Source organism: Rhinoraja longicauda, chromosome 28, assembly GCF_053455715.1.
Source record: "Rhinoraja longicauda isolate Sanriku21f chromosome 28, sRhiLon1.1, whole genome shotgun sequence".
Classification (NCBI taxonomy): Eukaryota; Metazoa; Chordata; class Chondrichthyes; order Rajiformes; family Arhynchobatidae; genus Rhinoraja; species Rhinoraja longicauda.
Window position 1 is genome coordinate 21760423 of NC_135980.1, and position 22500 is coordinate 21782922.

A 22500-nucleotide genomic window follows, 5' to 3' on the forward strand; every position below is an offset into this window, starting at 1 on the left:
AACTCCGGGCCGGATCTATACTTTGACGGACTTCATAAATAAGGAGCGAGCTGGCTATGATTTATAAACGAAAATTAACTTCTTTGCATTAGGTCGTGTACAATCCACGTTAGTTGGAGCCTTCTCAGAATAATTATTTGGCGACAATATTTAATGTAATGGTAAATTGGGATCAACAAAAAATGAATATTTTCACCCAGTCCATGCAATGAAGATTTTCCTCAATTTTTCACTCGTTGCCGACACGTATGTGAACATGCATGTTCTATCTCATAATCCCAGTGGCCACTCCTACGTTGAACTGTACTAAGCTTTCCTGAATGGAGATTGTTGAAACAATATCGCCAACACTTGCAAATCTGCCAATCCTCCCGAGTAAAGGCGCGTCTAGAATTTAGCAGAAAGTGTGTTGCAACTGGACATTTCAAATAAATTACTTATGTGTGCGCCCGAGCCACATAGGTGGGTCTTTTTAGGACACGAAGGATAAGGTGTCTAATAATTTACCAAGGTTGGTTATTGTCAATTAGCTTTGCGGATTAGGAGAATAGAATTGCGTTAAATATAACATCTTTTTTCCGGAGTGTGTTGGGACTCAGGACAGGGGAGTGTCGGGTGTGGTGGTGGGATGTTTTTGGAGAGGCTGGGGGTGGGGTTGTGGGGAGAGCGAGAGAGAGAGAGAGAGAGAGAGAGAGAGGGAGAGAGAGAGAGAGAGAACTGGGTCTGTGCAGTTTGAACCGTCCGTATCGACCCCACAGCAACCTCTGCTGTGCTCCGGGGAATAACGTTGTGCTCGCCAATCTGATCCAATGCCTGCAATCCCCTCGACTGAGGAAATTCTGCGCCGCACGATTCATTGTTCCAGTTTACAAAATCGTACCCGGCGCTGCTGAGTTGGACAGTGCGGGAAGACCATGCACATGTTCTTTGGCGGGCAGTTGGAAAGATGTCTGGCGGCACAGTTTTGGTTAAACTGAGAAAAAAGGGGGGGGGGGGTGGAGGGGGTGGGGGTAGTTGTGAAAGGAACTGGCTCCTTAACCCTCCATATATAGAATATCGGCAGCAGACTACTGCACAGGGCCCAACCGTATCGATTGGATAACGATTGTCGCAACAAAACCTCGAGAAGCGGCCCACTCACCACGGTGTAGGCGCACGCACCATGCACATATGCACACACCAACACTCTCACACACACCAACACTCACACACACACACACACACACACACACACATATATATGCACACACGCACATATGCACACACCAACACTCACACACACACACACACACACACACGCACACATACACTCAGATATATGCACACACGTACATATGCACACACCAACACACGCACACACACATACACTCAGATATATGCACACACGCACATATGCACATACCAACACACACACACACATACTCAGATATATGCACACACGCACATATGCACACACCAACACACACACACCAACACACACACACACGCACACACACACACACTCAGATAAATGCACACATGCACACATCAACGCACACACACACACACACATACACTCAGATAAATGCACACATGCACACATCAACGCACACACACACACACATACACTCAGATATATGCACACACGCACATATGCACCCCAAATACGCGCAAACAAATAGACACACACACACACACATTCAGATAGACACATACGCACACACACACACATAAAAAAGACACACACGCACGCACACACAGATAGACGCATACACACGCATACTGATGGACACACAAACACACAGATAAACACACACCTTACAGACACATAGATAGACACACGCACACACACACACACACACATGCAGGTAGACAAATACATATTTACACGCGCACACACGCATACAGCCAAGCATACACATAGGCACACAGACACAAACACAGACACACATGCAATGAAACACACCGGCTGTTTTTTGCGCCCTTAGGCCGTTGCAGCACACAGATAGACACACACAGTTGTACACGGTCATACATACACAAAGGGTAAACACACACAAACCCGCTGACACATACTCACACGTCGACGCACACATACACACCAACACATACACTAACAGAGATTCCGCCGCACACACTCACATACATGCAGAGAGAGAGAGGGAGAGAGAGAGAGAGAGAGAGAGACACACACACACACAAAAGGAATCACTCGGCTTTTCGATCACTCGCCAGCGATTGATGAACTTTCACCGGTAGTTAAACAGAGAATAGATCAATAACTATTTTTGTCATTCTATCTGCCATTTCTTGCGGTATCTGACTGAGACGAGGGTTTTATGGAGAGGGGAACAATTCCAGGAAATGGTGGAGCCGGAGGACTGAGGAATGGGTCCGGGAAAGTAACGAAATGAACACTTTAAATACCAATCTTAAAGTAACGTCTGACCACTTGCACTTTATAGATAAATGTGCATTTATATATATATACACACACACACGCGTATATATATATATATATATATAAATATATATGTATATGTAGCAAATATAAAGGGCGTATATATATATATATATATATAATATATATATGTCTGAAGAAGGGTCTCGACCCGAAACGTCACCCATTCCTTCTCTCCCGAGATGCTGCCCGACCTGCTGAGTTACTCCAGCATTTTGTGAATAAATCTATATATATATATATGTGTGTGTGTGTGTGTGTGTGTGTGTGTGTGTGTGGGTGTGTGTGTGTGTGTGTGTGTGTGTGTGTGTGAGTGTGTGTGTGTGTGTGTGTGTGTGTGTGTGTGTGTGTGTGTGTGTGTGTGTGTGTGTGTGTGTGTACAGGCAAATGCAAACATATATTTCACCGGTGTTGGAGCCGCGCTGTAACTCGTTTAGAACCACCTAAAAACAATATCTTTAACATGTAAAACGCTGCTAGTATTTTGTGGGATTTGAAATTTGTTATTTGTCGTGATTTTTTGCTTTCCTTGCGGCAAAATAATGTAAATATGTACAGGAATCACACACGAGCATTGGCGTGCGCGTCGTTCTATGATAATTTCACACCCCCTTTACAGTGCGGTGGGAGTATCTGCAGTGGAATACAGGATGGGTGTGGGACTATTTAATTGGAGTTTGAATGGTGCTGAGATCCCCAGTTGACGGGACTCTTATCAAACAGCTACCGAGGAAACGCTGGAATTTCTAGCCAAGGTCGCGGCCGCGAGATATTTATTATCTCGTTTTAAATTGTTGAAATTCGAAGGGATCGACGAGCAGATCAGAAACGAAAGTTAAATAGTAACAACTTGGAACAGATTCTCTCTCTCTCTCTCTCTCTCTCTCTCTCTCTCTCTCTCTCTCTCTCTCTCTCTCTCTCTCTCTCTCTCTCTCTCTCTCTCTCCTCTCTCTCTCTCTCTCTCCCTCTCCCTCTCTCTCCCTCTCCCTCTCTCTCTCTCTCTCTCTCTCTCTCTCTCTCTCTCTCTCTCTCTCTCTCTCTCTCTCTCTCTCTCTCTCTCTCTCTCTCTCTCTCTCTCTCTCTCTCTCTCTCTCTCTCTCACACACACACACACACACACACACACACACATACACATACACAGATGGACCGATTCTAGCCGACATTTCCGTGTGCACAGCTGAATATGACAAGGATGTCCAAACTACCACAACCCAATAAGACAAAGACCGTTGTTATGCGGGTTACAACACATTGCCAAAGCCCAAAATGCAGCAAGCAAGTAATTCACTCTAAGGGGGGAAAACACAGCAAATAAATGCTATTAATTATTAGTAAAATTAGGTGAATGTGGACATTATCACGCGATCTGATTATCTGGGGTTAGATTATATAGCTATCATTGGTGATATTGAAATAATTAATAATTTACAGGACTAGAGGTTATAGTTTAAAACGTTTAACGCCGCTTCAAGGCAGTCAGTGCATGTATTTGGGATGTACAGTCGACAATATTCAACGCAGAAGGCTTTGGCTATTGATTGTTCGAAAATTGAAGTCAAATCTGTCCAGATATTTGGATTTTGTATTTCAGTATATATTCTCGAATAGAGTACGAGGAATCCATCGGTTAGAAACGGCAGCTGAGTTTAACTTGATATTCAAGAGTATTATAATAATTACCAAGAGAGTATGACACTCGGTAAGGTCGCGTATTGTATTAGATAAAGACATTGCCGTGTATCGTAGCAAAGAGTATCGTAGATCAGGACTAATAAGAGTAATAACGGGCAGTTATTTATTTTTCGATGTTGCTTAATTTCTGAGATTGCAACGAATATCAACGTTGAATATGAACGACATTAAATGTAATCGTTTTGTTTTTGGTACGGTGAAAGAAATCTATTAAATTCCAGGCGGTGGTTTTGAGGTAAACTGCGATAAATAATTAAGTATTGGAGTCCACCTCGAACAGAGGGGGGGGGGGGGATAAAAGCCCCAGTGTACATTTGTTAAAAATACGATTGAGGTGTATTCTATTAGCATTGCACATATCGCTTTGTTACATCGGTGAGGTGGAAAGTCTCTTTGAACGCGCTCAACGCAGATACATGGACGGATGGCGCCATGCCAATGTGTGTGGGTGAAGAAGCGCCGATATTACCCGGGTGATTTCCTCAGTATTTACTGGGGCGATGGTCTGCGAGATCACAGACTTTGATTCTGTCTCTCTGGTGGCGATTTCTATCGTTAAAGACGCATTTTCGCCGCATTAGCATTTCGATTTAAGACCAAAATTACTTCGAATGATGACAGTGCTATTTGAGTTTGACTTTCTATTGGAAATAAATTTGCATTAATGGAGTAGGAAATCCTCCCGTTGCCTTTAGAGGGATTTTAGACCAAATGCGGGTAAATGGGACCACTTTGGATGGGTCATCTTGGTCCGCATGGGCGAGTTGGGCCGAAGGGCCTGTTTCCATGCTATGTGACTCTAATTCGTTTCCCGCTTCCATTAAGAGGGTGAAACCACATGGAGATTATTTATTTTTCCGTGGTGTGTTGCCGGGCGTTTCAGTTTGTACATCGGATTCAGACAGTTACTAAGCCTTGCACATGGCCCTAAAACGAAATCAGCGTAGATATCCCGGGAGAGACCGTTGTTCCTTCGGCCTCTCCACTCAAGGTCATCTCTCTGACTCTGTCGAAAATTGGATTCTCGGCCACTTCCCGCCCACTTTGCAAGTTCCCTATTTCTCCGGACTATTCATGCCCCACTTTGCTTTAAAGGAGCTTTTACTGCCGATGCCGACCGTACAAAGGGGACAAATTTGGGTAACACGACATCAAAAAGAGTTAGGAGAGAAAATGTCCATGTGGTTGTATTACCCCGAGCATGCAGCGGATACGAGTTAGAGGCACAGAGTCATACAGCACCGAAACTGACTGTTAATGCAGACCAGTGGCAGCAGTAATTGGCGACTAAAGAGTCCATGAAGCGCCCCCAATATGCCGGAGAAATCAAGATAAAGGAATCCACAGATAGACAAAAAGCTGGAGTAACTCAGCGGGCCAGGCAGCATCTCTGGAGAGAAGGAATGGGTGACGTTTCGGGTCGAGACCCTTCTTCAGACAAGGAATCCTTCAGACACGACATTAAGTGCTGAAGTACCCCAGCGGGTCAGGCAGCATCTCTGGAGGACATGGAGAGTCGATCATACACCCTTTCTGAAGAAGGGTCTAGGCACGAAACGTCACCTGTTCCTTTTCTCCAGAGATGGTGCCTGACCCGCTGAGTTACTCCAGCCTATCTTCGGTGTCTGTCTTCGGTGTAAACCAGCATCTGCAGTTCCTTCCTACACTTATTGAGAGGCATTTCTCCTCCCTACTACAACTAGTCCGTAGGAATTCGAATCAGGAATGTGAGTGTATCCGGGAACCGTCTAAACTCCACCGGCCAATCCTGTAGAACGACGTTTAGATATTTGAGATGCCGAGTAAATCTCCCCTTAACGAATGCATGATTATCCCTGTACATATCTCGATTTTACGATATCTAATCTGTACCTGTGCCGAACTATTTTTGATCCCTTGTAACAAGGCGTAAAGAAACATAGGAACGTTCACACTAGTTCCATGTTATCCCCCTTTCGCATCCACTCCCTACGCACTAGGGGCAATTTACAGAGGCCAATTAACCTACAACACAGGAACAGGCCCTTCGGCCCACATGGTACCAAGTTAACCTCCTCTGCCTGAACGCGATCTATACCCTCCACTCCCTGCTGGGATATGAATCAGGCACAGGCAGAGGGTATTACTGCCATCCAAAAGCTTCCTATATCCCACTTTTGTATCTGCCTCCACCACCACCCCCTAGTTGGTCGTTCTAGGTACCCACCGCTCTCTGGTGTGAACAAAAAAGGTTCACTGCTCATCTCCTTTTAATATTGCTCCTCTACCCCTGGAACCCATGCCCTCTAGTCTGTGACATTTCCATCCTGGGGCGAAAGAAAAAAGTCACAGTGTCCTCTCTTTAACATGACACTGTAAACACAAAGACCATTCTGTTAAATACATGGCTTTCGGCGTTGTGATGTACACGCCGAGCCTTCTGAACAAAATAATGCAACTAAAATTGTATTCATGAAGCAAAAATTATGCAGCGCCCTGTTTCCTTTGGGCATGCAATGTAAACTCGCTAATCCACCAAAACCTTGCAGCGCAGACGGTTCCTTTAACTATCTGATTACACCCTCTCTACGTGAGGAAGAGTTTAACTGAAACATCAACATTTATCATATCTCCTCTATTAAGGACAGCCGATCAGCCTTCATCAAAACACACCAGAAATCAATTAATGTTTGAGCAAACGTCTCATGTGAGGGAAACGTCTCCACCATCCGGCGCGGTCCGGGCGTTCTTTGACTTCCATCTCCAACTCATTGGCGACGATTTCAAGAGGACAAGATAGACAACGAATGCTGGTGTAACTCAGCGGGACAGGCAGCATCTCTGGATAGGAGTCGAGACCCTTCTTCAGGCTGAGAGTCAGGGGGGAGCGAGACGCCGAGGTCTGGAAGGGTGTGTAATTCAGAGATGTGTAAGGTGCCAAGGGGGACGCAGTTCAAGGAAAATATGCAGGAAGGAGTTGCAGATGCTGGTTTAAACCGAAGATAGACGCACAATGCTGGAGTAACTCAGCGGGACAGACAGGAGGAATGGGCGACGTTTTGGGGTCAAGATCTTTCTTCAGATTTTCTGTCCGAGGCCTCCTCCATTGTCAGAGTGAGGCTAAACGCAAATTGGAGGAACGGCGTCTCATATTTCGCTTGGGCATCTCAAATGTTGTTTTATGTGCTGGAAGGGGGCCGTAGATGCAGGTTTACACCGAAGCTGGACACGGGAAGCTGGACTGGCTCAGCGGATCAGGCAGCATCTCTGGAGAAAATCAATTGGTGACGTCTCGGGTCGAGACCCTTCTTCAGACTGAAGAGTATTTTACAGTTATATATCCCGAAACGGAACAAGAACATTCCTACTAGTAGCAGTTCGGCAGATATGCAAACATAGTACTCTGTAAACGCCACAATAATCCCTGGTGTGGAGCCCACGGGTGGGACTCGCGTCTGGAATCCAGTCCTCACATGCAGTTATGAATCAAAAGTAGAGACATATTTGCACGTTCCACACATAAAGACGAATTTTGTCTCCAAACGGAAGCGCCGTGTCAAGTCCATTGCCACAGATGGCGGTGGAGGGCAAGTCGTTGGGTATATTGAAAGCGGTGGTTGATTGGTTTCTTGATCAATAAGGGGCGTCAAAGGTTACTGCGAGAAGGCAGGAGAGTGAAAAATAGACCAGCCATGATTCGATGGGCCGAATGGTCTAATCGATGCTCCTATGTCCTATGGAACACGCAATTCCTACTAAACGCTACAAACACAAAGAAGAAACGATGCAGTTCCGATTTGTGCGGTGCAAATTTGGCTTTAACGTTACAGTAAAGTTTTCATACTTCATCAGTCTGTGTTACTAAGGATTAATACTAAACATTATTTTTTTTAGTTTTTGAGATACAGCGTGGAAACAGGCCCGCGCCGACCAACGTTGACCCACGCACCAGTTCTATCCGACACACTGGGGACAAATTTATGGAAGCCATTTAGCCATTTACGTCTTTGAAATGTGGGAGGAAACCGGTGCACCCGGACACAACCCACGCGGACACAGGGAGAACTTACAAACCCCGTACAGACGGCCTAGTCAATCAGGATCGAACCCGGGCTCCCTGGCGCTGTAAAGGCAGCAACTCTATCAGAATCAGTATCAGAAGGGGAAACCTTGTATTCTAAATCGATTTGTAATTACAATCCAAACCTTGAGGCGTTGTCCATGTGTCCTCTTTTTTCTGATACGTGGATTTGTCAGCGGCCAAACATTCAAAACTGCCCCCCATGTAAATATCCCACCTTTATTAAATTATTCAGCGCGACCGGACCACTGTCAATCGCGACGACGCGAGGCGGGATAAATGAACGAAGCCACGCATAGACTGAATAAGAGACACTTGGGCGTCGGGTAAACCTGTAGGAATGAACAGCAGATGCTGGTTTCAAACCGAAGATAGACATTTAAAAAAGCTGGAGTAACTCTGCGGGACAGGCAGCATCTTTGGAGAGAAGGAATTCTGAAGAAGGGTCTCAACCCGAAACGTCACCCATTCCTTCTCTCCAGAGATGCTGCCTGTCCCGCTGAGTTACTCCAGCTTTTTGTGTTCTATCTTCGGGGAAAACCCTGTAGGTTTGGTTTCAGCAGATGCGAGAGAGAAAAACTGACCATTGTCAGTCAGGACTGCTTTTGATATTCCAATAAATCTTACTTGCCATCAGGAGTTTATAAATCTGTTTAGAAGGGTGAGTCATTTTTCAGAATGAATATGCAATATTTCATTACATTCACAACCTATATTTCACAGACATTATATTTCAAGTTGGAGAGATGGACTTGCGGGCAAACCCCGATTTCTAGGTTAAATTCGACGGCGAAGCGCACTCTCAAGCTACGTACAAAGTCTAATGGAACAATATTTGGTAAACTGCAGTAGCATCTCAATTCAGTGGATGCGCCTTGAATAGAAGGAACGGTTTTAGGACAGTTATTTTTCGACATTTGCGAATTCTAAAACTGGTTCGAATCCCGATCCATCTAGTAAAGTCAATTCCAAACGCCGAATGTTCTCTAATAATGTTCGCCGGTTTGCATCGCTACCTAATGTTGTTATGTTTTATAATTTCACTACATTTTAAAGTCAATTATCTGCCGGTTTTAACGAGTTGCTATCAGCGCTGGTAAAATACTTGGAATTATCGAGGACCCGTGTGTCTGATTAACCGATCAAACAGTAACATTGCGAATGTAGATAACGTACATAATGCGAATTATTTGCACTGTTAAATCAAGTGTTCGCTTGTGGTAAACTATAATCGGTAAGGACAAAAAAAGCGATTTTAATATCCGCATCAAAGGGAATTAAATAGAACTCTAAAAATGAAAGGTAAATACTTTGTTCGTTCATAAATTGCTGGATACAACCGAAATGTCATCACATTATGTATCACGGTAATTTTCCAAACCCAGTGAAATGTGATATTATTCGGTGTTTTTTTTAAAAGTTATTTTAAATTAATTGAAGTACACATTTTACAGTGTTGTGATTACTTACATTGGTGAAAATAATTCCTGATTTGCACAACATTTTAAACTTTACACAGGACTGTATCACTTTGTACCCATAGTTACTCCGGATGGACGCCACTATTTACTTTAATTGTTCTGATTCAATTAAAGCACATATTTTCAAGTTTCGAAATTTACTTATATTAGTATAATTAGTTCTTTATTTGTATCAAATTATAAACTACACAGAACCGCGCGTAATCGGTTACTCCCTCGGCTACGACGCAGAATTTAATTGGTTTAATTTAATTAAAATTCACATTTTTCCCCTTTCGAATTGACTTAAATTTGTGAAATTAGTTCCTGATCTGAATCAAATTATAAGATTCACGTAGAATTGTGTCACTTGGCAATGTCAAAGATCCATGTGTGGTGCTAATTTCCTGGTTGTACGCTTAAGATGAGAGATGGATGATGCTGGGTTGGGCTTTAATTTCTCGGTGCGGCACTCTGCTCTCCCCACTGCCCATTGCACCCGTGGTTCTCGGTCGACATCCCCAGCCAACACCACCCACCTCAGTGACACAATAGCTCCCTCTACTGCACAAGTCTGATATCTGTGCATCGCCCGGGTCACCGTTTGCCTTGGGACAGACAAGTCAACGCGGCCAATTCGAGTTACACTCACAAGGATGAGACTCATTTAGTCACAGAAAGACCGAGATGACTTTTATCGCTGTGTCTTGGGGCAGCCAAATAAAATTACCAATAAGACCTTCTCAGAAACAAACGTTCCTGATAAATGACGATGTATATTGAGAAATATTTGATTTTTATCCTCTTTTGTACCCCCTTCTCCACTGCAATCAGTCTGACCCAATAACCCAAAATGTTACCTGTCCATTTTTTTTCCAAAGATGCTGCCTGACCCAAGTTATGCCAGCGTTTTGTGTCCAACTTTGGTATAAACAAGAGTCTGACGTTCCTTTTTATTATTTTAAAATACTTGATTTTTTCCCCGTGTTTGGAAAGCTCTATGACTCTAAAATTGCTAACAGCTTCAATCAGCTGTACGATGGGAAACATCCTTGCCTCTCACTTTCACCTGCTAGTTCAGAAAAATTGAAGAGTTTGGTGAAAATATATAATGAGGAGAGTCACTGCTGTAGTTATTTGCTGATCTCAGTAGAAGTAGATGCATTTTTTGTTTATTTTCAGATAAAAATGACCAAGAGTTCAACTTGATCATATTGATTATTTTATAAAAGTTGCGTTGGACTTATTAAGACTTAGAGCTAAGGAAGGTAGTGGTGGTTTGATCGATTGAAAGATACAGCAGGGAAACAGGCCCTTTGGCCCACTGAGTCCACTCTGAGCATTGATCACTTGTACACGCTAGTTTTATGTTATTCCACTTTTGCACCCACTCCCTACACACTCGGGGCAATTTTTAGAAGCCAATTAACTTACAAACCCGCAGGTCGTTGGATGTGGGAGGAAACCGGAGCACCCAGAGGAAACCCATGTGGTCACAGGGACAACGTGTAAACTCCACAAAGACAGCACCCGAGTTCAGGATTGAATGGGTCTCTGGCACTGCGAGACAACAACTGTAGAAACTGTGCCCACCCCGTGAGAAAGATAATTTACCCTGACCATTCTGTGTCATCATAGCTCCCAATAAAAATACACAATGGCGGCACAGTGGTGCAGCTGGTAGAGCACACAGAACTAGAGACCTGGGTTCGATCCCAACCTCTGGTGCTGTCTGTGTGGAGTTTGCACACATTCCCTGTGATTGCATGGGTTTCCTTCCACATTCAAAAGACGTGCAGGTTTGTAGATGGATTGACATCAGTAACCCCCCCCCCCCCCCCCCCCTAGTGTGCAGGGAGTGGATGAGAAAGCAGGATAACATAGGACTGGTGTGAACTGGTGATTGAAGGTGGACCCAATGAGCTGAAGGACCTGTTTCCATACTGTATCTCTAAACTAAACTAAATAACCATCCTACCGTTGACAGTGAACCATTAATTTTCAGAAGGTTGAGAACGTGAAGAGAATTTATGTTGAAAATCTTTAATGTTGGAATTATTTGTGGTCCACGGAAGATGCTTATGATTGCGTGCATATTATTGCTACTAGCTGCAACTAACGATGTTGGCATATTATCACTTCTGCTCATCCTATTTTGCTTGTTATTGGTGTAGCAGAAAATGTGAAAATAGGTACTTGTGTTTGCAGAATACAAAACAAATAGCCTCCTTCCTGAAGCTAGACACCTGGGCGACATAGTTGCTGCTTGACAGAACCAGAGACCCGGGTTCGATCCTGACTATGGGTGCTTGGCTGTATGGAGTTTGTACGTTCTCCCTGTGTCCGTGTGGGTTTTCCATGGGAGCTCCGGTTTCCTCCCACACTCCAAAGATGTACAGGGTTGCAGGTTAATTGGCTTGGTAACATTGTCCCTAGTGTGTGTAGGATAGTGTTAATGTGCGGGGATCGCTGGGCCGCGTGGTCTCAGTGGGCCGAAGGGCCTGTTTCCGTGCTGTACCTTCAAACTAAACTAAACTTCAGAAATCTCATTTGTCCAGCAATTCGCTCGTCAATCATTGAGTTAATTTCTACATAAAAACATAGAACGATACAGCATATGAACAGGCCCTTCGGCCCTTTACGTCGGTGCTGAACATGATACCAAGAATATGACATACCTACCTGCACATAACCCATATCCCTCCATTACTTGTGTATCCACGCCCCTATCCAAAAGTATTAAAATACCACTAATGTATTTGCTTCAACCATTGCCCCCGGTAATGTGTTCCAGACACACCACTATCAGTATAAAAAAAACCTGACTCCCACAACTCCTTTAAACTTTCCCCCTCCCACCTTATAGCGATGCCCTTTAGTATTTAATTTTTTACCATCCTGGGAAAAAGATTCTGACTGTCTATCCTATCTATCTATGCCTCCCATCATTTTATATTCTCACAAGAATTCTTCAATGCCTATCCCCTTTCCTTCAGGAGTATGGTTTAGATTCAGTAAACGGTTGAGATAATATTTTTCAATAAGCTGCATCACTTTGATAACTCGTGAAAGCACCAAACGGTACATGAAGCAAATGTTTCGGTAATGAAATTCCAACGAGATCGGTGCTACCTTTCAGTTCCAACCAGTGCTGCCGGAGCTCACGGGAGCGCCGCTCCGACACCTCTCTGTGGGGGAAAAAAAGCCAAAATAAACAGCAGGGAATTTTAACTAGCGGGGAATTATAACTAGCGGGGAATTATAACTAGCGGCCGCTCCGGCGCCAGTGACAGCTCCGGCGCTTAAGAAAATAGCACTGCAACACTAGTTACGCCAACAACTCGCATTTATGCAGTATCTTAACACCAAACTCAGGGATTTAGGACAGTGGACCAAAATTTTCATCAAAGAGGTAGGATCTTAAGTATGTCGTAAAGAAGGAGAACGCGAGCTGAACAGATTGAAGGAGAGAGGCCGAAAGCTTTAGTGCCTCAGAGCAGATTGCTGATACATCACTGTATTGATAATTGAAAGAGTTGTGACACACTTTTCACTTCCATTTTCCTCGTTGTGGAGTCTGAATTCTAACGCTTCCGAGCTTCTGCCAGTGTAGAACAATCGGTTCGAACCGTTCCATGAAATGAAACCATATTTCAAAGCAGGAATTCGGTGATCGGACTGAAATAAAACCACATAGCTTTTTTTTTGTTGCAACTAATAGTTAAGTTGATTACATTTTAAGTTTGGGTTTGAGTTTAGTTTACTTGTCACGTGTACCGGGAAAGCTTTTGTTGCGTGCTGACCAGTCAGCGGAAAGACAATACATGATTACAATCTAGCCATCCATGATAAGGGAATAAGATGAAACATCTAGATGCAGCGCCACTGCGCCGCACTAAAACAAAAAGCAATTTTATCAACCGATTACTATTTTTGAATAGAAGATCAGTAGAGGGGATGCAGGAATGGGAAGTATTGTAGATGATTGTTCAGAGAAATAATGGCATTGGTGCCATAATAAAAGAATCATTAGCGAACCATTATTGAACCCTGGCAACTATCACTTTTTATTTCTGGAGACAAACGCAATGGCCAAATTGCACAGAGCAAGGTCTCATAAATAACAAATAGGATTATTACCAGTTAATTTGTATTGGTGGAATTGTTTTGGGGCTGAAAGTTAGCTCTCAGCTCTTCTTCAAGTAGTGCCTTGGGATGTCTTTGACATCGACCCAAGATGGGGCCTTTGTTTTAGCATCTCAGTCTAAAAGGCAGCATTGATGTGCCGACCAGAACTGTTTGCTCAGGTCTCGGATATGGTTTCAGTTTCATAGCTTACTGATCAAGAAGCAAAACTGCCAGCATTGAATCAAGCTGGCATTAAACTGAATTGGAGTGCAACAAAGGAAGGAAATGGCCAGGAATCAACTAATCATGTGCAGGAAGGAACTGCAGATAAGGCAATAGACAATAGACAATAGGTGCAGGAGTAGGCCATTCGGCCCTTCGAGCCAGCACCGCCATTCAATGTGATCATGGCTGATCATTCTCAATCAGTACCCCGTTCCTGCATTCTCCCCATACCCCCTGACTCCGCTATCCTTAAGAGCTCTATCTAGCTCTCTCTTGAATCTCTCTTTGTGATGCTGGTGTAAACCGAAGACAGACACAAAAAGCAGGAGTAATTCAGCAGGACTGGCAGCATATCTGGAGAGAGGGAATGGGTGATGTTTGGGGTTGTCTCCCTCTCCCCTGAATCAGTCTGAAGAAGGGTCTCGACCCGAAACGTCACCCATTCCTTCTATCCAGAAATGCTGCCAGTCCTACTGAGTTACTCCAGCTTTTTGTGTCTATCAAATAATCATGGTTCATCGGTACGGCTATATTTTAGAAGAGGTGCTTGAAGGAGATGCTGCCAAACAAAAACATCTGGGGAGTATCTGCTTTTCTCTTCTGAACCAGAAAAAGAACATCATAATAAATGCATTTAGTTTTCCTTATCTACTACCATGAAATTGTAAAGCAGATGGAACAGTTCAACATAGGAACAGGCCCCATGGATTCAATAAATGAATAACCCCAACAGCAGTACAAAAATGCCCAAAGACTTCCTACCAAGATAATCCATAGTTCATAGTTAAGTTAGTATTGTGCAGTGTTCAAGAACATGATGGTTGTTGGGAAGAAACTTTAGTTTTGGTTTTTAGTTTTAGAGATAAAGCATGGGAACAGGCCCTCTGGCCCACCGAGTCCGCATCGACCAATGATCAGCCATGATCACATTGAATGGTGGCGCTGGCTCGAAGGGCCGAATGGCCTCCTCCTGCACTTATTGTCTATTGTCTATTGTCTATTGACCAGCGATCGCCTCATACACTAGCACTGTCCTACACACCAGGGACTATTTATAATCTTTAATGAAGCCAATTAATCTACAGTTGAAGATGAGGGAGGAGACCGGAGCATCCAAAGAAAACACACGCGGTCACTGGGAGAGTGTACAAGCTCCGTGCAGACAGCACCCACAGTCAGGATCAAACCCGGGTCTCTGGCGTTGAAAGGCAGCAACCCTACCGCTGCGCCACCGTGCCGCCCTGACCCAACTGTTCTTGTACCTGGTGGTCACGATGCATACTGATCTTCAGTGGCCCAGGAGAACTTCAGTGTAACACCCCAACCAGAACTGAGGCAGGAGCTTCAAACAGACTCATTCTATGACCTTGGAGATTCTCTTTGGAAGAAAGGCTGAAGGAATAGTTTTTTTAGTCATTCCACATCATAAAATAAGAATGAGAATGGGAAGCTTTGAAGGACACAAACTGACTTTGTGAATTTGAGTAAACAATTCTTCCCTCGGTAGTTTGGAAGAGTTCTCTTTCATCATGGGCTGCTTAGAACTGAAATTCTTTCAAAACTAGCCAACAACTGATTTCACCTGCGGGTATTTGGAAGTAGTACTCTTACAAACCCAGTGAGAGATTTCACAATACGGGCTTTTGATAAATTAAAATTTGGAGTGCTAAACCAGTGTAACGTTGCTTGGAAATGCATTATTTAAAAAAAATGTTGATGATGTTTTAATCAACGTTTAATTGCAAGTGAAATGCATAGGAAGGATGGTGGTGATTTCATTGAAATGAAATTGACATTTCATTTTCAATGCACGTTTTATCTATGCAATGGTAGACACGACCTTGTTCATCTGAATCCCCAGATGCTAAGTGTCTAATTTTAACATTGCTGCAGGAAAAAGTGTAAGATAGAAGCCAAGGAGAGAAAATGTGAAGGCTTGTCACACTGGAAATGCTCAGCAGGTTAAGGGCAGCACTGTGGCGCAGTGGTAGAGTTATTGCCTTACAACGCCAGAGACCCAGATTTAATCCTGACTACGGATGCTGTCCGTACAGAGTTTGTATGTTCTCCCTGTGACCGTGTGGGTTTTCTCTGGGTGCTGCAGTTTCCTCCCACACTCCAAAAAATGTACAGTTTTGTAGGTTAATATGATTTCTGTAAATTGTAAATTGTCCCTAGTGTGTGTAAGATAGTGCTAGTGTACAGAGTGATCGCTGGTTGACACGGACTCGGTGGGCCGAATGGTCTGTTTCCACACTGTATCTCTAAAGTCTAAACTCTAAAGGTCAGGCAGCATCTGTGGAAAGAGAAACAGACTTAATGTTTCAGGTCAAAGTTCCTTCATCAAAACAAATGGAGAATTGAAATGTTATCTTTTCTCCTCCTTCCACTGATGCTGTTTGACCGGCTGAGGGTCTCCAACAGCTTCTGTTTTGGTTTCACATTTTCAGTGGTCACACTGAGTTGCTTGTACACTGAGTGTGGTGCATATAAGGAACAAGCTGCCAGAGGGAGTTGTAGGTGGGTACAATTACATTTAAAAGACACTTAGAGAGGAAAAGTTTGGAGGGAAATGGTCCAGGTGCAGACAATTGGGACTAGATCAACTAGTCATACAGCACGGAACAGGCCCTTCGGCCCAACTCATCCATGCCGACCAAGATGCAACGACGAAGCTAGTCCTGTTTGTCTGCATTTGGTCGATATCCCTCTAAACCTTTCTGATCCATGTACCTGTCCAAACCTTGCCAGTCCTTGGTTGGCATGGATGAGTTGTGCAGAAGGGCCCGATTCCATGCGAGATAGATTCATGACTCTATCTCCTGGTGGTGGGTCCAATTATCCGAGGACCAAAGACTAAGATTAGAAATGATTTGCCACAACAAGACCAAAAGAGTCAAGAGAAAGAAAGTGACTAAACAAAACTGTGAAGTTAAAAATGATCTAGACTTGATCAAAATCATGGATAACTATTACTAAATTATACAAAGCCATTCTAAAAGCATCTCCAATCCCTAAACAATACGATACGATAGAACTTTATTTATCCCAGGAGAGAAATTGGTCTGCCAACAGTCATAAAACACAACAAGATACTTGAAACATGAATTTAAAGTGACAAGTGGAAAGTCCAGATTGGGGATGTGGAAAGATTGGGGAGGTGGGTGGGGAGTGGGAAGGGGAGTCAGTCTACCCCACAACAGAAGGGGAAGGAGTTGGACTGTTTGATAGCCACAGGGAAAAAGGATCACGTGCGGGGTTCTGTGCAAGTATTGTCTGGTGCATGTTTAACTAGAATGTTTTGACTTGTTATTTTAACATTATGCTTTCTGCCTAAGTGTGAATGGATCGAACATAATGGGTGATATTTGAGTTTATCAAATATAGCAGATCACTTTTTCAAATTCAAAGTGTTGGTGTCACGTTTCACAAGAAAGACTGCCCCCTATTTTACAGTTTCAATTTCACACCAGATCACAACACCTCTGCAATATATAGAGACCGTCTCTTCTCCCCAGTCACAGAGATATTATTGTCCATAACCATCCTGACTTTAAACCTAAAATTATATGCATTTTGTTTCTTTAATCTTCCTATAGATCTTTCGGTGATTCATGTAAACTATTATATTCAGCATTAAAAGCTGTAACCCCCACCCCTAGCTCCTTTGGTAAACTAACAACATTTTGGAATTTACTGTAAAAGACTTGTGTATCACAGACATGAAGATTTATATAGTGTTCAGCAAGGAAAATAACTTTGCCAGATAGAGAATTACAACTTTAACAATCGTATCCCAAGTTTGTAACTTAGATTAATTTAGTTTAGAATTCCAGCATGGAAACAGGCCCACCTAGTTCATGCTGACCATCGATCAGCCTTTCACTAGTTCAATGTTAATCCACTTTTGCATCCAAACCCTACTCACTTGAAGCAATTTACAGAGGCCAATTAACCTAAAAACCCACACGTCTTTGGAACTGTAGACTTTAGACTTAAGACTTTAGAGATATAGTGCTGACCAGCGATCACCCTATACACCCTATACTAACACTATCCTACCCACGAGGGACAATTTTAATGAAGTCAATCAAACTACAAACCTGTACATCTTTGGACTGTGAGTGGGACCTGGAGAAAACCCATGCGGTCACATATAGAATGTAGAAACTCCATACAGACCTCATCCATAGTCAGGGTCGAACCCAGATCTCTGGCGCTGTGAGGCCATGGCTCTACCCATTGTGCCACTGTGCTGCTGTCTCAAACTGCAGGAATCAAACTCTTTTTAAGCCCTGAGGGAACCTAACTGGTAGGAATTAACTAAGGTAATTCAATGGCAATGCCGCCATTTCAATGCCTACTTTCCTTCATAAATCCAGTCCACAAGCTAGGGTTTAGCTAAGCTGGTGAGGTTGATGTTACTTCTTCTGGAACAGGCTAAAGATGATAAATGTCACCCAATTTTTTTTAATTAAAGTGAGACTGAGTGTCAATGCGAAGTCACTGTACAAATAGGAGGACAGGGTTCAGTTTATTCAGCATTAACCAACCTCTCTCAGTCGTAGACCTATCTGCATGCTTTTACCATCACAATGAATCATGCTCTGGTGATCAAATTGGCCTTTCTGCATCTGTTAATGCTTGATTTTCCAAGGCTCTTGTGAAGGAATAAAGTGGAACTACATTCAATAAATTAGGTGCAAATGTGACTACAGCATCACAGTGTTGCCAATGTAGGTTTTGAGTCAAATGCTGTAAGGATGCATTTTAATAGAATGTATGAGTATTATGGAGGAATTGAGAACATCTCAATTAGTGAAAGTTTAGGCCTTCTGTGATCAACCCAACACACAGTTTCTGCTCAAAGCCTTTAAACAAACAACATAGTTTATTAGACACAAGGAACTGCAGATGCTGGATTACCAGTCTGAAGAAGGAATCTGAAACGATCTGAAACATCGCCTGTCTATGTTTTCCAGAGATGATGCCTGACCTGGTGAGTTACTCTAGCACTTTTTTAGTTTATGCAATTCCAAGACTCCTATAAATTGGGGAAACTCTGATTTTCAACATAATGCTTCTCCAGCTGCTGAATTGGAACAGAATAAGGCAATAGGGTATCTTCCAAAAAATAGTGAAAACTTAATAATGATGAAATCACAAAATAAATGAAAGTGTTTGAAAGTGTTATTGTTTATTGGCATGTGTATTGTTTTATCAGAGCTCCTATCTATTTTCATATATCAGAACACATTAGAGCTGCACAATAGCTCAGCTGGTAAAGCTGCTGCCTCACAGGCCCGGGGACCTGGGTTCAACCATGATCTCGGGTGCTGTCTGTGTGGAGTTTGCATGTGATCGCGTGGGTTTCCTCTGGTAGCTCCGATCTCCTCCCACATCTCAAAAGCATGCGGGTTTGTAGGTTAATTGTCCCCTGTAAAAAAAATTGTCCCTGGTGTGTAAGGAGTGACAATAGACAATAGACAATAGGTGCAGGAGTAGGCCATTCAGCCCTTCGAGTCAGCACCGCCATTCAATGCGATCATGGCTGATCACTCTCAATCAGTACCCCATTCCTGCCTTCTCCCCATACCCCCTCACTCCGCTATCCTTAAGAGCTCTATCCAGCTCTCTCTTGAAAGCATCCAACGAACTGGCCTCCACTGCCTTCTGAGGCAGAGAATTCCACACCTTCACCACTCTCTGACTGAAAAAGTTCTTCCTCATCTCCGTTCTAAATGGCCTACCCCTTATTCTTAAACTGTGGCCCCTTGTTCTGGACTCCCCCAACATTGGGAACATGTTTCCTGCCTCTAATGTGTCCAATCCCCTAATTATCTTATATGTGCAAAAGTGGGAACAGGTGATTGATCAGTATGGTCTCGATGGGCCTGTTTTCTTTGCTGTATCTCTAAGCTAGATGAAACACGAGTGGCTTATAACAGATGTAATCATTTTAAGAAGGTCCAGAGTATTGCATTCAGCTTCAATCAGAGCTGTGTGGAGTTTACTCTGGAATAAGGCTTGCATCTCCTCCTCATGAGAATGGAACAGTTCAAGAAAGGTAGTGCTTGCACTCAGAGAGTAATTACCATGCCAGGCCCACACACTATTAGACAGTAAATATTGAATTATCAGTTTATTGGTAGCAATTCTCACTAATTAATTTAAATACAATTGGCTGAACGGCAGCTACCTTGGTGAATAAGCAATGCATTACTAGGGCAATTAAATTAATGTTTTTGTCAAAATAGCAGTAAATATGGCCTAGTCAGTACCTGCGTAATCGATCATTAATACATAAATGCGTACACAGAAAGCTTTTGTAAATAAGTTCATTGCACAAGCAATTTTTTTTAATTCACGAGAGGCAAGAATACTGCCAAGAGCCCCATTTGCTGTTGTTTGTCTTGCAAGTATCATCACATTATATAATTTTCCATTCATTAACTATGATACATCTGCTACCCTTCAGCGGTTGTAACTTTTAAGTACTTGCCTTATTGATTGGTAGAAAAGACATCAGCAGGTTTCGTGGAGTTTCACACCATGAACCTGTAGAGCAATTGGAGGTATCATCCTACTGTATGAAAGTAGAAATTCAAGTTACTCTGCTTGCAATCATGTTTTCTCTTTACCTTAGACTTTTATTGTAGATATACAGTGTGAAAACAGGCCCTTTGGCTCACCGAGTTAGCGCCGACCACAATCGCACTGTCCCACTCACAAGGGACAACTTACTATTTTACCAAAGCCAAGTAACCTACAAACCTGTACGCCTTTGGAGTGTGGGAGGAAATTGGAGCGCCCGGAGAAAACCCACGTGGTCACAGGGAGAACGTACAAACTCCGTACAAACAGCAGCTGTAGTCAGGATCGAACCTAGGTCTCTGGGGTTGTAAGGCAGCACCTCTACCGCTGTGCCACTGTTCCACTATCCCACCCCAATTCTTCTTGTGAAGAATTCATGTGAATTATTTGCTGTGAATAGATTTTGCACCTAACTTTCATTTTACTGGGTGGGGATGATTCAATTAGAGACATGACCAACGACAACCCTTTCACACTAATTCTATGTCATCCCACTTTTGTGTCCACACCCTACACACTTGTGGCAATTTACAGAGGCCAATTAACCGACAAACCCACACGTCTTTGGAATGTGGGAGGAAACCGGAGCACCCAGAGGAAACCCACGCGGTCGCAGGGAAAATGTGCAAACTCCACACACACACAGCACCCAAGGTCAGGATTGAACCTGGACTTTGGCACAGTGTGGCAACGGCTCTACCAGTTGGGCCATGGTGCCACACTTTGCTGCAGCACTTTTGTTTTGCTTATATTTGAAACAGGTTGCCTTTAAATATATATGCCCAGAGTTTTATCCTGGGCTATTTGGATATAAAATAAATAATCAACAATAATCCTGAAACTATTCTCCTTTGGGACTGTGTCATGTTCATCAAATAGGCAGCACAGTGGCACAGCAGTAAATCAGCTGCCTCACAGCGCCAGAGATCCAGGTTTGATCCTGACTGTGATCCTGTGCTGTCTCTACTGAGTTTGTACTTTCTTCCACTGACCACGTGAGTTTTTCTCCGGATGCTCTGGTCTCCTTCCACATCTCAAAGACATTGTCGATAAATCGGCTTCTGGAAAATGCCCCTAGTGTGTAAGATATAGAACTAGTGTACGGGCGGTCATTGGTTGGCGTGGACTCAGTAGGCCGAAGGTCCTGTTTCCACATTGTATCTATAAGCTAAATGGCAAAGCCTGCTTCAGCAAAACTTTGGTTACGGTTACAAATCAGACACAAGGAACTGCAGCTGCTGGCGTCTTGCTTAGAGCACAAAGTGCTGGAGTATCTTGGTGGGTCAGCCAGTATCTCTGAAGGACATGGATAGGTGACGTTTTGAATTGGGACTCTTCTTTGGACTGGAACGTTGCCTGCCCATCTTCTCTAGAGATGCTGCTTGATCTGCTGAGTTACTCCAGCTCTTTGTGCTCTCCAGCAGAGAAGAGGTTTGATTTTCGACAACTTCTCCTGGCAGGGAGTTTCACCTGCCAGGTTTACAAAGGCACAAATACAAGACTTTCTCGCCCACAATTGTCCGTGGGTAGATTTGGATTTTTTTTTTCCTTTCAGGAATGCTGGAAGTTGAGGGGAGACCCGCTGGAAGTATATTTATAAAATTACGAGAGGCATAGACAGGGTAGACAGCCAGAACCTTTTTTTCCCCGGGTTGGAAAAATGAAATACTAGAGGGCATAGGTTTAAGGTGAGAAGGACAAACTTTAAAAGAGATGTGCGGGTCAGGTTTTTTTACACAGAGGGTGGTGAGTGTCAGGAACGCGCTGCCAAAAGGTGGTGATGGAAGCTGATACTTCAGTAGCATTTAAAAGACTCTTAGATAGGCTTGTGTGCATGCAGGGAATGGAGGGATGTGGATTACATGCAGGCAGATGATTGGTTTTGGCATAATACGATA

At 43.4% G+C, this 22500-nt stretch overlaps 1 protein-coding gene across 1 annotated transcript in view; it reads left to right on the top strand.

The window, feature by feature from the left end:
- Nucleotides 1-22500, top strand: part of onecut3b (one cut homeobox 3b) — a 91507-nt gene that overhangs the window by 1743 nt on the left and 67264 nt on the right.